This window comes from Cyprinodon variegatus, unplaced genomic scaffold, assembly GCF_000732505.1.
Source record: "Cyprinodon variegatus isolate N-32 unplaced genomic scaffold, C_variegatus-1.0 Scaffold1617, whole genome shotgun sequence".
Taxonomy (NCBI): Eukaryota; Metazoa; Chordata; class Actinopteri; order Cyprinodontiformes; family Cyprinodontidae; genus Cyprinodon; species Cyprinodon variegatus.
Window position 1 is genome coordinate 61,591 of NW_015152070.1, and position 16,931 is coordinate 78,521.

A 16,931-nucleotide genomic window follows, 5' to 3' on the forward strand; every position below is an offset into this window, starting at 1 on the left:
GTAGCTTTACTTCTTTTTTTCTCAAAAGTATATAGGACATAACAGCTCTAACAAAACACAGGGAAAATCAAGATAGCAAAGAGAATCTCTCCAGTTTGATCCCCTTATGTTTATAGAAAAACAGAGCATGGCTGAGGATAGGTTGCTGAACATTTCACATGATTGTTTAGATTTTTTAATTCAATTTATTCATCATCTATTCCCATTTATTTCATTTTTGATTTAAATGTTGATTATTTTTCACTTTCTATATAAATTTTAAGCTATTTCCAATTTTAATGCTGTGAATACCAGAGATTTAAACAGTATTCAACTACTTATACAGAACTTCTGTTTACTTACGTTTATAATATTCTTTCTAAAATTTGTTTTAGAAAATACTGTATCGTGTCAGTATCTTTTTAAATGTTCTCTCCAACAACTGTGAACGACAGAGGAAAATTAACTAATTTTCTACTATTTGCATAAACAGGTTTTTCTAAATTTTTTTTACTGTTTAACAAAATCCTCACTTTGATAGTGAAACTGTGAAAAAACTGTTTCTCGCTTTGATCCCAAAGCGTTTGTGTTCTTGTGTGTTTTGACAACAATCCCCCAAATAAAGAGGAAAAAGGAAGTAGGCCCTGTGCAGAAGCAGAAGGGTGTGTCTTGGCCATGTAAGTTGAAACCGCCTCGATAACAATGAGCTAAAACCACAAGCAGAATGTTCATTTAATCTGACCAGAGGTGAGTAGAGTTGCCAAAAATTGTAACCAAGTAAGAAGACAGCAACTTTATCACACTTTTCATTCAAGAAAAACTTAAAAGTAGTGAACCAAGAAATGACCCCAATAAGAATAAAGAGGTATTTCATAAAAACTTCTGAAGTAGCTAATATGGCATTACAGATTATGTAATAATCGTAACAAAAAAATAAAAAGTTGTGCATAAATTCTGCTATTTTAAGACTATAATAAAATATACAAAAGTAACTTTAAAAAAATAAATAAAACAATAATAGAAAAAAAAAACCCACTAAAGCTTTTCGTTACCATAAATGCTAAAGAACTTTTACCTACAGCAGTCAACACGCAGCATTGCCAAAAGTCTCTGGTCACCTTGTTTTACATGTACACAAACCTTGATGACATGCAATTCTCACTTAAACATGAGCTCTAGATGTGTGTTTTTCTGGTTAAACATGACTGCTCTTTGTTCAATAAAGTTACTTAAGTAGGATAGAGTACCAAAAGATTTTAATTTAGTGATATTATAAATATTACTTAAGTAGTGAGTGCAGTGCAGTGCAGTGAGACTACTGATAAACATAAACTTTGTCCAAAAAGATACTTAAGATCTACCACTGAAAGGTAATTTCCAACCATTATTGGTTGAAAATTAACAAGGAGCGACAATATTTATTTACTCTCCTACACATGTTGTACATTAAACACTAATATGGGAAAAAAAATTCAGAAATCACATCTTTTATTTGTTTCTTTAATCTGATTCAATTTCAGGCTTCTCCTTCCTCTCATCATGCGGCTGTTTCTCCAATAAATAATCAGCTGCAACAGTCATTTTGGGTCATTTCTTCCAAATATATTTTAACAAGACACTTTAAGGATTAGATGACTGCATATCTGCAGGATCTTAAAAACAAATGCACGTGTTTATCTTCAATAGAATAGATTACTGCAACGATCAGACAGCTGCAGTTGATCAAGAATGTTGACTTAGAAAGTAGAGCACATCTACCTAGTTCTAAAGTCCTTACACTGGCTCTTTGTATCTCAGAGAACAGACTTTAAAATACTTCCTAAATCCTTCAATTAACTCCAAAATGCATTGCAGACTTGTTGTCAGTCTATCAACCACTTAGACCTCTTAGGTCTTTTACTTCAAGTCTTGGGGAGCTTGTGGAAAATTGGAATAAGTATTTTTTCTCCAATCAGAAACATGCTATACTACTGATACTGATACTGCACATAGAATACAAATTAAAGATCAGCTTCTAAATTTATTGGGAGATAAATATTTTTTTATATATAGTGTATTACTGTCATGCTGAAGTAATACAACTTTGTATGATTGAATAATTGTTAGCATGTGCTAAAATATGTGTGTCTTCCTAGGACATATTGTTATATCATAGCCGACAGCTTAGGGACAGCCCCAACACTGGAGAGCCACTCAAATTGCAGTGGCTGTGACTCCAGTACTGTATGTGCAAGTCCTGCAGATATATAAGGATGACACAGTTGGAGGAAATTTTTATACAGACCACAACTGTGAATCTGGGTGATGAGGGTTTATTTTTTTATTTTATTAAGATTTCTGAAAAATGAATCTATAATTTCTAAGAAAAGTGCAAGAAACATCTGAGATGTCTCTGCTTGTAAAAATCTAAAAATGAATCTATAATTTCTAAGAAAAGTGCAAGAAACATCTGAGATGTCTCTGCTTGTAAAAATCTGATTTAAATTATTATTTTTTTAATTATTTTTTAAAATTGGCTTTCGGAGTGTCATGAGTATCAGACTTTTCATTAATTTTGTATGATTAATGAAAGTAGTATTTGAAAAGGCTTTAAAATGTAATAGTTTTGTTTTAGAGTCTTCCTTACTCTGCTTACCTAGAAACAACCATAGACGAGTTTTTTTCAGGTCTTCTGCTCCACTAACCTTCAACAAACCCCTAGAAACCTTAGAAGTGCTCAAACCCTAATTTGCTTTAAATCGAAGTTAAAAGCCCATAAGTTTAGTATTTCCTTTCACTTATGAGCTTACATTTTTAGAACAGCCCTTTGTGACGTACCCTTTTTACGCCACTGCAATAACTTTCCTAAGTGTTTTCTTTTCTTGCATTTTGTTTAGCACTTTGTTGATGCTTCAGAATGCGGTGGCAGGTCAGGTCTTAAATCTGGTCTTAAATTTGGGCCATTCTAAGCAGAAATATGCTTTGATTTGAAAAAAAAAGAAAAAAAAGATTCACCTTCCAGCAACAGCCACACTCCTAAATAGTATGGCTATTGCTGGAAGGTGAACCTCAGTTCAAAGTTGAACAATAGTCATAAGCTTTTTTTTAACCTATTAGCAGTTTTCTTCCAATATGAGCCTGTATTCTCCCCATACATGATTCCGTTGTGTCCAACTAGCTTCCCCGTCCATGCTGATGAAAAGCAAACCCACAGCAAGAGGTTGTCACAGCCTTGTTTTGCCCCCAATTAATGATCAAGAGAAATGTGAAGCATTTGTTTTGTTATACATAGGGCCTACTCTTCAAAGTTTCCAAATAAGAGGCGCTGAATTGCACTAACAGTTTTTCTTAGTATGTGGCATAAGTGGGCTTGTTGCAGGCGATTTGCAAAGTTTGCCATGCAAATGTTAAGGCGCCATTTAAAATGAGGAGAGTATTTGTTCTACAGACAGTTTGAGGGTGGCCGTATCATAAAAAAATTATCATGATAATACCGAACAATATTTGTAGTGCACCTTGTAGCCTATCTCAAAGTGCTACAAACCAAAGTAAAATAATTAATTAACAAAACCATGCTTCATACACAATTATGTTTTATTAAATAGGGGAGAAAATAATTCTTCTTGTACCAATGCCATCTTTGTGGCAACAATGACTGCAGGTATTTTTGCGTGTAAGTTTGTACCTGACTTTTAGTGGTACTAATTATGAAGCAGAAATTATTTGCAATTGGTGAATCTTTTTATTTTGATATCCTATATCCATTCATTTGCACAGTTTTGTCATTTAAATATGATCTACATACCAATGTGGGAACACACAGAAAAAATAGTTTGCACACGGTGTGATACCTCAGGCATGGAGGCACCCAGGGAGTGTGCAGAACTTTTACTCAACAACTTTATTAGGCAGGTTTTCTCTGTTTGGACAGACTTGGGTCAGGTTTAGGAGGTCAATCAAGCTAACAGGGCAATCCAAGTACTCAGGGGTAAGATGGTCAGGATGTCAGAGCCAGGGAAGCCAATACTGAGCCAAGGGGAGCAGATCCAGGCAGGGAGCTGAACAGTAACAGAGAACAGACTGGGTAGTCTTACGTCAATAATTCCGACAGATCTTCAGGAGGCCTGAAAGTATTAATGCATAATTTATCACACAATCTGACGCAGTGCAGAAGGGGTAAGGTCAGAAGAAGCGTATTAAGCAATCACAATAATGCAATTTTTAATCACAACCGCGAATTTAATGACAGAACGAGCGCCTAGCAGTGGTCGTGGGTGTCTTTGGTTATTCAAGCCCTCTTGAACGCAGGACAGCATGCAGAAAAACTCGCCCCCTCTACCCATCTGTCTGCTCCTACACTCCCTCGCTCTGTTTATAGGGCATCTCTGCCAGCCACGGGATAAGATAACTGTCAATTAAGAAGTACACACAGAAGTTAAAATTTGTTAAAGAAAGTCAATAATGTAAATGTAAAAATTTAGTTTGTTCCTTGTTATCAGTTAATAAATACATGAGACATCAGATCTTTGTGTGAGTACATGCTTGTAAGTTATGAATATAAGGTTTTAAGTTATGGCTTTCTTGTAAGGCAAGTACAAATGACAAATTCAGGAATTTAAGAGTATAAATTGAATTTACAAAATTACAGATTTATTAAATTTGAATCACAAATCTGCAAATATATCTCAAATTTACGAGTACAAGTAGTAAGATTTTTATTTAGCAGTAAGAATCAGAAATTTACAAATACTTTTTTTTTCTCCAGCTTTTCTTGTCATTACACTCTCACAAGTACAGAGCAACAAAATTAACTCTCTGCATTTAACCCATCCCCTTGGGCTGCTATTGTGTGGCGGCTGGGGAGCAGTGTGGGGTTAAGGATATTTTGCTCAGAGACCCAGAGTGGCAGTCGGGCTCAAACTCAGAACCTCAGGATTCCAAGCTCTATGCCCTAACCACTACAGTAGGCCACCATTCCCTGCCAAGATATGATTAACAAAGTTACAAGTGTGAATCACAGATTTATGTGCACACAAATAAATGGATATGATTCAAACATTTTCAACAATGAATTCAAGAGTCATATTCAGAAATATGTCTTGTTGCAAATTTGTAACTACCATTGATAAAATGTCTAAACATGTTTTCTCACAGATTAAGAGTTGTCAACAACAGGGAACAAACACAAATCTAATAATAAATCCATTTTCATATTGATTTTCATTGGCAAATTCAGACATAGAGCAAACGTTTTTATTGACAGTTATCTTACCCCATACAAGCCTTTCTTCTAGCCAGTCTTTTATCAAGGCTAGATCAGTGAAGTACAGTTCCAGCTGAGGATTTTTGCAGGGTATTAGAATAATGGAAACTGGATATATGCATGCCTTCATAGTTTTGATTGTAAAAAACAACAACAAAAAAAAAAAAACTACAACAAATAAAAAGTTTGCAGATTAAAAAAATAAAAATAAAGTCTCATGAATACTTTTTCAATGGAATGTATTTGATACTCAAACACTAACATATACTTATCTTCCACCAAAGCCAAACACATTATGTGAGAAAATCAATTTGTTTATTATTTGTAGAATGTTCCTACACTTTAACTGGAATGATGAGTTCTGTTTGCAAGTAACGAAAATGCAAACTAGCCTACCACCCACTCACGAGGATTAAATATGAGCTATGCAAAGCAGCTATCAAGCCTTGTACAAGGAACACATTGTGCAAAAATGGATTCATCCTCAAATGCATGTTTGTTCCATCCTTTTAAAGCAGCTTTTGACCCCAATGTCTTACTAGAATCAACTCATGACCCAAAGGATTGGGTGAGTCTACAAATATTTCTACAAAATCAATTAACAGCAGGTGTAATATTAAAAGCAAAATGTGGTCTAGTGTATCTCAAGACCCTTTACTATTTGTATGGAGGACCAGCTCTACCATATTTAAAAATAAATACAGAAGTAAATAAAAAAAGCATACAATTAATTGCCCCCCAAAATACAATAAAACAAATAAATAAAAATTATTCAGTGAGACATAAATATATGTATATCTCTTTTAATTAGCTTCTTTATTTTTTCACCTTTTTTGTAAACAGTTTCACCTTTGTATTAATGTCCTTACTTATTTATTGTCCGTTATAATCTTTATTTATGAATGACTTATTTTTAAAGTATTTATTAATGAGCATGTTATATTTTTGTCTGCTTTATTCTGCCTTTGTATTTTTTTAGCCTATTTATTTCTTCAATGCTATATATTTCTGCATGTCATTTTTTAGATTAGATTAGATTCAACTTTATTGTCATTATACAGGTACAGGTATAAGGCAACAAAATGCAGTTTAGGTCTAACCAGAAGTGCAATAGCAGCCAGTGCAGGATAAATAATGGTTCCATAAATACAGGACATGGGTTTCTACTGAATGAGTATAGAGATGAATACCATTATAAACAGAGTCTTACTAATAGATGAATATAATCTATATAGATCACTATTGTTATGAACTAAATTTACAGCTGGATATGTACCGAATATAATATACAGGTGGATATTACTATAAAAAGGGTTTTTTAGAGTTTTACATTTCTGTATGCATTTCTGCCTCATTATGCAAATGAGGAAGGGCTTTTGTCTTAGATGGTCAACTTCTGCCCATTATTTATTTTTAAATATGGTAGAGCTGGTCCTCCATACACTTGAGGTCATGACTCCAATTTTTGGAGCATATAGTTTTGAGAAATTTGTGCTTATTTTATATGAGTGGCTTTCGAAAAAGCAGCTTTAAGTCAACCCTAGTGGGACTGTTTGTCTACCTGCAGGCTCCTCTAATCCTCAATGGCCCTCTTTCTACCTTCATCAGTTATCCTATAGCATCTAGCCTTGGCCTTCTGCTGCCTCTTCCTGCTCTGTCTCCCTTGCAGGCTTCTCTGATATACCGCTGTCCCCCTCATAGTAAGCTGCAACCCCTCTAACCCACCTTTGTCGTCCCCGGCGGACTTGTATACATCCGTACTCCTTTGATCCTTTGCAGTTAGTCTGTACATTATAGCCAGGCCCTTCGGTGCTCTGTTTGTCTGGCAGGCCTCTCTGATCTACCGCTGTGCTCCTCAGCTCTCTTCTCTTGGTTCCTTAGCTCCAGAGGGGCTGAATAGCTAGATCTATTATACCGGTTATGGAGCGCTCTCAGCAGCTGTTCTCACTCTGATTCCTCCTCTGCTCCTGCTTGAGCTCACGAACGCTGTCTCCCAAGTGAAGAAATCTGTATAGGATTGTATATAAGCCCCACTTATAACCAGTTTAAAGTTATCCTAGACTCTCAGGCTAATCTAATGAACCAGAAGCTTGATTTGTATTAATTCATTCAGAAGTGGACTTCTGTTGTGTTTTGGATCATTGTCCTCCAAAACCAAAGTAGCCCTGAGCTCATAGTCGAAGATTAGAGGCCAGTTAAATTCCTTTGGGAACTTCTGGAAGAGAAAGGAATTCATGGCTTGAATAATCATGCCAGGACATCCAGGTCCCAAAGCAACAAAGCGATTCTCCCAATAAACAACATTTTGAATATAGACTATAATGCAATTTTTCTGCCCAAATGGCTGTGGTAGTTCAATGCCAGATGTAATGGGACGCATGCCTTCCAAAAGGATTTATGGAGATCAGCTAAAATAAGTTAATTGTTAACAGTGGTTTCCTTCTTTGAGCTCTCCCATGGAGTCTATTGTAACTGGTTCTTTTATAAAGTGTGAAAATGACCACTTATGTTAGACAGGTAAAATCTGCAGCACTTAAGATGTTGTTTATTAGGTTTACCTCCTTTGCATGTTTTCTCCATTTGTAGATAATAGCGTTAACTATGGTTCACTGAAAGCTCAAAGCCTTAGAAATTGCTTAGAAATCTTTTTCAAGTATGTTGGCAATTTTGGAAAATGATGTGTAGCTATTTAACATATTTTAGCCATCTCAAAGTTGTATGTTTTTTTGTTTTACAGACCACACAGTAAATCAGTCTTTAACTAAGCTAGAAAAATAAATTAGAATAAAATGCTTGATTACAATTAGTCCTCTGCAGCAAACTCGCTCAAATTGAATCATACTGTAAGAGGCTGGTGATAGTCATTTTATAATTTCATGACAAAGTGTTCTTTCCGTTTTTCTACAACTAAATATAGAATGAGCAACACAAGCACACATCCTCCAACAGAGCTTTGGGTCATCAGAGAGGTTGTGTGTTGACTGACGGGAAGCAGGGTTGTGCCCACACACCCTGTCAGCTGTCCTGACTCATTGCCTTAACAGAATATTCCTAAAATAACAATTATAATCTCTACGTCTGTTTGTTTGTGCAGGGCCTGCATTCAGCACTTAGAGTGACTGCTGATGATAATGAAAATATCTTTGTTCTAAGGAAGGAAGGCTAGTGAAATATGTCATTGTATGTTGCAGTATTTGCGTAAAGGAAGGAAGATAAGAGAGCCAAGCAGCCTATTTCGGGATGTAAACATACACATACAGTAGTTATCAACTTTGATGGTCCAAATTTATTCTGTTTCGCCTTCCCCAAATAAAATGAAATATTATTTTTTTCTAATCATTCATCTTGATATTAATAAAGAACAATAATCACCACACTCCTGAAAGCCAAAAGAGAAAGACATCGTTCACTTTACAAATTAATCTAATCATTTTTTTAAATCTTAAATTGTCTTCAAAACCACTACTGTCACAGTTAGTATTTTGCCTAGCATTTGTAATAAATGCATCCATGTTATTTATATTTTAAGAGTTAATACAAATATTTGGAATGTCTCTTTTAGTGAATAAAACATGAAAGCCAGATCCAGAATGTGTTTAATTTGGAAAACAAGACTAAATGCATTTAGGAGTGCCTGCAAAGAGGGACAGAAGGTAAATAGATTACAGGCCCAATCCCAAACCGGTTCCTAACCTTCCATTTTGGAATTAATTACATTTTTTTCTTCAAATTAACCTGTGATTTTCCGTCAGTGTGAGGAAGATGCAGCAAACCAACGGAATTTCCATTTGGAGGAACGTGCTTCCTCATCCACCAGGCCGCTGTTACACCCGATCCAAAATTCCAGCGAGCTTGCAACTGATCCAGACTCACTATTTAAGGGCTAAAAGTTCCACTGGCCCTATCCAGTAATGGTAGAGCCAGTGTTACTAAATGTGGTGGGCTCTTAACAGGACTGGTCAAACAATGGGTTAAAAAACTATTCTGCAGCACTGAGACTATACTTTGTTGAAGGATGTCCTGTGTGTGGTTTGGCGATTTCATATTTATTAAAACATCTATGAAAGGTGTGCTTCTGGTCTGTGAATAGAAATGTGTTCCTTAGCAGCTTTTCAAATAAGTTATGGTCTATCATGATTTTGGTAGTTTTATTGGTCTGGTTGAAAATCTTTTCATTTCCCTCCGATTTTCCTTTATTAGGCCATTTTCATTGCAGCTTATCTGTCCGTTTTTGCTCTTCTCATCTGAGTTTGGCCAGGTGCTTATTCAAATGAAGTAAAATCTGGGGATGCAAATGCAATGAAAAGCATGCCCGACTGTGTGTATGCGAGCTTTTGTTTTGTCCAGAATGGCCAGCAGTACTTACACACATATCCTGTCTGTAAGGGTGGGGCGTGGATATGAAGGCAGAAAGGGAAAGGGTGTTTAGTGCATGAATTCCTGACTTGTTTTCTCCTTTCTTTAGACTCGAATGATTAGAACGATAAATCTTTATTTCTCTAAAAGTCAGTCCACGCATTTTTATTAGAGCGTTGAAGTAGACTTTAATGTCATGTTTTGTATACGCTCTGTGTATAAAAAACAAGACGTACATCCTGAATATACCATATACCATATTTATACCATACGGTGCGTTATACCTCTAGAATGCTACAGGCAGCAGCATTAGCTCAATCTTTGGCAGTGTTTGGGTGCTAAAGAAAAACCTACACCAAATTAAATTAAAGTTTTAATACATTGATCCTTTATGATATAATAGGAGATGCTTTCAGAACTATCTCAAAATAATAAGTGTTTGTTTTGCATCCCTGTGCGTGTGTGAACACAGCCTGACACTCCAGAAGAGGAAGGGAGGGAGGAGAAGAAAACAGTTTTACTGCCAGCATTGTTCCACAATCACATCCTTCTGTCAAGGTTTCTCTCTGTCCATACAATCTTCCGCAATTTTGTTGCCCTCCAATAACATTTCTCCTACTCTTTGCTATCTTCTATCGCGTTTTGTTGCACCGTTTTTTTTTCCTGCAATGTTCATCCTGCCTCCTGCTGATTGCCACAAGTTTAAAGTTCCTACTTAAACAGCATGAATGTTCACACACAGTCATACAAGTGAGAAACAGGAACAAGGAAGTTGGGGGTGCTTCCTGCCTGGCTGAAGATCTCTAAGTTCTTTTTTTTTCTTCAGTGAATTAGCCTAATATGTAAACATGAGGCAGATGTGCACTGGAAATTAATCAAACTAAATATGTAATATGGTGCCCAAGTTTTTTAAAAATGGTCATTGTCATTGCCACTAGGAACCTAACAACAGCCTGTAAATGGGATCTGTTCCCAGTGATGTATAAACACAAGCTGTGCATATCTGCTTGAGCATACACAGTCTAATGTGTCCAACGCCTTTATCCGCAGGATACCTTACACTGTGCATAGGAGTTAAACCAGTTCCTACCACTGCTGCACGCGTGTGCATGTAGGGTAGTATGTGCGTTTTGTGGGGGTCAGTAGTTTGCAGATGATGGAATCACTTTGTTGGCTAAACAAGTGCTGACTTTGGAGGTATTTGTATCTGTATGTTTGAACTATTTGTTGCATCAGTATGATGTTGATATTAACAACAAGTAGGAAGGAGGCTGACAAAGGACAGACAAAATAAAGGTGAAAATAAATAAAACAAAGTTGTTTAAAAAAATCGTAGAAACTTGCAATTTGAACATGTGCAATGAAGAAAGATTGGTGGAGTGAGAAAAGCTCAGAGAATTGGTAGTTGTGTTGCAGTGTGGTTAATTTGCTTAACATACAGAGGCTATTTAATCCTCTACTGCAGGCTCAACAACATTACGTATATAAGCCAGTATTTGTTTGTAGGTTATTTTCTATAAAAGAGTATAGGGATGTAAACAAACACTTTGAGAATTTGTGTTCTGTATTTTATTGGTATTTCATTTTCCCTCCAATACTTTGATATTAAATATTGGATTTCCAGCAAAGACGACCACCATAGTTTGAATGTTTAAATGCGTGATGCACAAGTGTCAATGACTGTTACTGTTATGCTATTCTAAGTATATGCATCCTCTATGCTGATATAGATTCACTTCCTTCAGCATTCTGAATGCTTAAAAGTCTCTTGTGTGGAACTCTGATCTACCTTCTGGTTAATTTATTGATTAATTACTTGAGGGTACTTGTAGAGCGTAAATTTCTAGGTGGAGAGTAGTTTCTTAGAAATGAGGAAGAATTTAATTGATTTGACATTCTAACCATTTTATCTTAGTACATCTAAACCAAACAGCCGAATAAGTGCACACACATAGGAAACATGAAAGGAGATAGTTCTTTGACCAATCATTAACTTTTTCCAGATATTTAGACCCTAAAAAATGCATTTATTTTGGTAAACAAACACTACATAGCCAATGTTCACTTTCAGTGAGTACACTTGGTACTGTACAGATATATCGGGATTCCATCCTCCCTACATTACCCTCAAGACAACATTAAAAAATGCATCTTATGGTGCTCATAAAGATTCTCGATCATCTCCTCGTATCTCGTGAAGAGCTACGTAATCCAAAAGACTTCTCCAGTTCTTGAAATGGTTAAAAGCAGCAGCAGCAGCAGTCAGAGTCAGAAAAATGACACTAATAAGGACATTTGAGTCACTAATGGTGCAAGAAAGACGTGGCTCAATATTCATACCCTCTGCTTTTTTCTGAACATTTGTTTCCTTGTTGCTTGATTTTACATAAACCCCACTAACAATGTGTTTTAGTTAATTGAACTAATGTCCCATGTCATGAATTGCTTAAAAACTTTGGGGAAGGATAACTAATTGTGGCAGATTATGTATGTTAGTGCTTTGTTATATACTACTGGGAGGCCCTGGACTCATCAGTGGCACATTACCTCAGAACAGTATCATTTAGATTATACTTTTTGCACTTTTTGACTACTAAAAAGAACCTGATTTGGGACCTAACTGTTTGATTTGAGGTTAACTAGCACCCTACCCTGGGCGTGGCTATAACCTGTTTTCCTGTCCACTCCTTGTTTAGCCTGCTAACAATAGGAAACTGTTTTTTCATGTTCAGCATAGCTAACATAACAAAGGAACCTTCGTTCATTTACTCGTCAAGACAGTTAAAATAGAAATTTAAAAATGGTTTCAAAGTCCCCATGGTGGAAAAACAGAAAAATACCAAGCATGTCTAACCCTTCTTGCTAAACGGTCAGGACCCACTCTCACCCATGCCTCAACACTTGCAGACTTTTCTTGTCGGATATGAACAGACGCCTGTCTCAGCATGTCACATGCTAAGGCTGACCATGTGCACACACAATTTGATTTGCCATGTTGGTTTGAGCATTTAGATAAAATCCTCACAGTTTTTGGGATGGAAGAAGAGTCTTGCAGTAACAAGCACCTGTCAATAGGAGGGTAACATCTCTAAACATCTTTTCCCCTTCTGGAAGTGCAAAAGCACTTAGAAGGCTCAAACTATTTGCCAAATTATCACTTTTTTACTTTTGCTTATATTACGCCTTGTGACTTTTTTTTTTTTTTTTTTTTTTTACTAAGTCCAGCAATAAACAATCAAACCCTTTTAAAAATGTTCAGCGTTCTGCATTGTGTTAGCTTTATTTCACATGCAGCCCTTCGGTTTCAAATTGTTTACATCATGCCAAGCCATTTGACCTTAGGGTCTAAGTTATTCCAGTCAGGAAAAATGGCTGGAATTATGAGTGGGACATTGAGTTGTAACAATGCCCTCTTCATTGCCTTGTGTCCGTTCTAACTAACCATCTCCATATGACCAATAGAATAGAATTCCATTTCAAAAACAGGGGCTGTGTAGGTAACATATAATACGATGGTGCAGGTCAGAAGACAAACAGGCTTTTTCTATTTTATAGCTGTTGATGTTTTAAGTGAATGTTGATTGTTTCGTCATCAACTTTTTGGCAGTGTTATATTAATATTATTTGTTAGATATCCATATATCCAAATAGAATGCTTAAGGTATTTTTTAATGTTTTCAAAAAACAGTATACTTATACAACTTGTATACGTCAGGATATTAGTGTCTCTTTATTTAAATTCAGGCTCTTATAACTTCAGACCTCACTTGATGTCACTATGCTGGTTAGCAACGACAACAGAAAACAAATCTTAGGTCGAAGATTAAAAGATTTTGAATATTTGCACTGGTGCATAACAACAGTAGTTCTGCAAACTTTGTACTTTCTGGGGATTTAGAGGCTGAATCTTTCCTGATCTTAAGTATTGATTTTACTCAGTCTTGTCACCACTCTTCTGATTAATCAACATAGTAAACGTTGGACTGTCATTGGCCAGCATTTGCTATCTTCTATCATCTGTTCAAATCTATGTTAATCTGGATCCGATTGTGGCTTTGAGTTTACTAAACACACCAGTGTTGCAGAAACTGCCAGAAGGCATGTTGTGCTGTGGACGGTGATGTGTATCAGCACAAACACACAGAAATTGACGTCATAGCATAGATATGATTTTTTCTTTTTCTTCATGTTACTTGTTTTGCTGTATCATGATTGCTCTTTGAAAGAAAGCCAATCATTTGACTTCTAAGAAATGATGTGCATGTTTTGAACTTTCATTAAAATGCCAATGGCATTATGCCCAAAAGGAAAGGGCAAGCTCCTCTGTTCAAACCAAACACTGAGCACAGTTCAAACACAGCTTTAATAGAGAGGAGTCCATCCCAGGTGAACATGAATAGCAGAAAAATGCAAACAAAGAAGTCAAACACTGTGATGTGAACTGCCTCCAAAAGGGAATCATAAATTGACAGAAAAGGCAACGGTTAACAAACTTTAGAGAATTAAGTGTTAAAATGAAAAAATATCAGGGATTCGCTTTGGTAACTATATGACACCAAAACAAAATGGTTAATAATTTTGAAGTGGATGGAAATGTATGCAGTTTTCAGAATTCCTTAGAAATAAAAATTTGAATACTATGTCAAGCTTTTGTATACAGTACATTCTGCTAATTGCAACAAACATCCATGCATTTAAGTGCAGCCTTTCACTGTACTAAAATCTAGGTAGGTGATACAATGGACAAATAAGGTTTTCTGGTCAGATGTGATCGAAATTTTTTATAGTAGCCTCGCCATTTGTGGCAGAAATGTAACAATTCAACATCCCCCTTAAAACAGGACCCATACTGTAAAGATGGCATCATCGTGGTGTGGGCATGTTTTTCTTTGCCAAGGTGAGAGGCTGACCAGAGTGACTAGAATATAGATAAAGCTAATTTCAGGTTAAAACTGGGAAAGAAAACATGAGAGGGTCCAAAAGGCTGCAGACTCCAAGGTGGTGTAGATTTTCAGTCAAGGACATTACAATCAGGAGAAATGGGATAAAATCAAGATAAGAAACACAGTCTGCTATTTTAGCAATTAGAACGTTTAGCTTTGAATATACAGTCAGAGACATCATGTTCCAATTGGCTTTGGGGTTTCTGTATTGTTTAGTTCTGTTGTAACATTGTGGTTTGGAGTGTTTTTTTTTTTGGTTTATTTGGTTCATAATTATTGTATTTTGTTATGATTCCTGTGTTTACTTCATTTTCCTCTCTGTGATTTTAAATCTATGGTGAGTTGTTGTTTCTGTCTTGGTAGTCTTGGTCCAGACACAGATGCAGTATGTTCAGTTAATTGGCTGCATCTGATTGTCATGCATCTAATCAACTCCAAAGCATTTATCCCCTCAAGTTTGAGTCACTCTGATTTTAGTTGCTATTTCAGTTCTGTTATTCATCCCGCATCCTCTCCTTTGACAGCGTGTTTTCTTGTGTGTTCCATACTTAATATGTTTCATTGTAACACTGCCTCATATCATATGGCCGGAGCCAGATAGCCTGTTCCTCTGAGTCTCTGTCCTGACCTCAGAATATTGTAAGAGCTGGATGCAGTCTACCTTAAGTTAAGGTTATGCAAGGGAAACGATTTTAATGGCAATATTTGGATTATTTAAAAAAACAACAACAAATGTCTGAAGCTCTAATTGCACAAAAGTTCAGACTCAGTGGGGCCAAATACTTTAATATATATAACATTTTGAAAATATGTGAAAAATAATGAATCTGATTCACTTTGACGCCTTTTATATGTTGGTCTGCAATATAGAATCCATGGGAAGTGCCTTGATGTTTGTGGTTGTGATGTGGACATAATAAAAACCCAAACCCTGGAGACCTGGAATGAATTATTTTTGCAGAGCCATCTGTTGGATTACTGTCATTCTATTTCCTTCTTTCCGAGACCCTTGCCCTTATTCTGAACCCTCTTACCCTTCTGCTACGGTCTCATCCCGTCTTTATCTCTTTAATTTCCTCCTGTCTGCTTTTAACTGGACCTTCCTCTTCTCTGTCTCTTTTTTTTACTCCCCCATTTTTTCACATGTGAAACTCCAAACAAACACACACTTAATCGTTCTATTGTAGTGAGGACCATGTGTTGACTCCCATTTACTTCTACTATTTTTCAGTCATTTTCAACCCTTTCTATGCCCTAACCATAAAACTACCCCTAAACCTAACCATTAACAATATATACCTCACCCGAACCCAATGACACCTTAGCCCTAAACCTAACTAATAGCAAAATAGCATGTGAGCACCAGCAAAATATCCTCACTTCGCAACAACTGGTCCTCATTTTGATGGTGAATAGGGCCGGGTAAAAAAATCGATTTAATCGATTTTGGATCGATTCCTTTACATTTTTGCAAAATCGATGTGTAGGGAATGAGATTGATTAGTTTTATAGTGACGTACGTGACGTTCACATTCAAATAAGCAGGCGTGTGCAAATGTCGACCCACGTAACACACCGCTCAGCAAGCTGTCCCAACTGAAGTCTGATGTCTGGAACCATTTTGGATTTAAAACAGCTAAAGATAATTTCCTGGATATGTGACATTAAGGTGACTTCTCACTAGATTGATAATGAGTGGCGCCTTGCATCTCGTGCTACAGACAACTTTGCGCTTTTGAGACAGTTTTGTTCACATCTCAAGCTTAAACTGTCTGATTTACAAGTTTGCACTTCGTGTTTAATATGACAGGAAAAACATAAAATGCATGAGTATTTTGAACCATAGTTGAACCACTTTCATTATTGTAAAAACAGATCGAATCGAAATTAGATTTAGAACTGTATGAATCAAAACCGAATCGATTCAGGACTTTCGCGCAAATACCCAGCCCTAATGGTGAAATCGGAAAGATGGTCCTCACTCACACACACACACACAAATACTCATTCTCCTATCGTAGTGAGGACCATGTGTTGACTACCACTGACTTCTATTGATTTTCGATGGGCTGGCGACCTGTCCAGGGTGTACCCCGCCTCTCGCCCATTGACAGCTGGAGATAGGCACCAGCAAAACTCGCGACCCCGCTTGGGATTAAGCATGTCTGAAAATGGATGGATGATTTTCAGTCTTTTTCAACCCTTTCTATGCCCTAATCATAAAAATAACCTTAAACCTAACCATTAACAACCTAACCATCACCCTAACCCTAATCCAATGACACCTTAGCCCTAAGCCTAACTATTAGCAAAATAGCATGTGAGCACCAGCAAAATGTCCTCACTTTGCAACAACTGGTCCTCAATTTGATGGTGAAATAGGAAAAACTGTCCTCACATTGGGAGCTAGA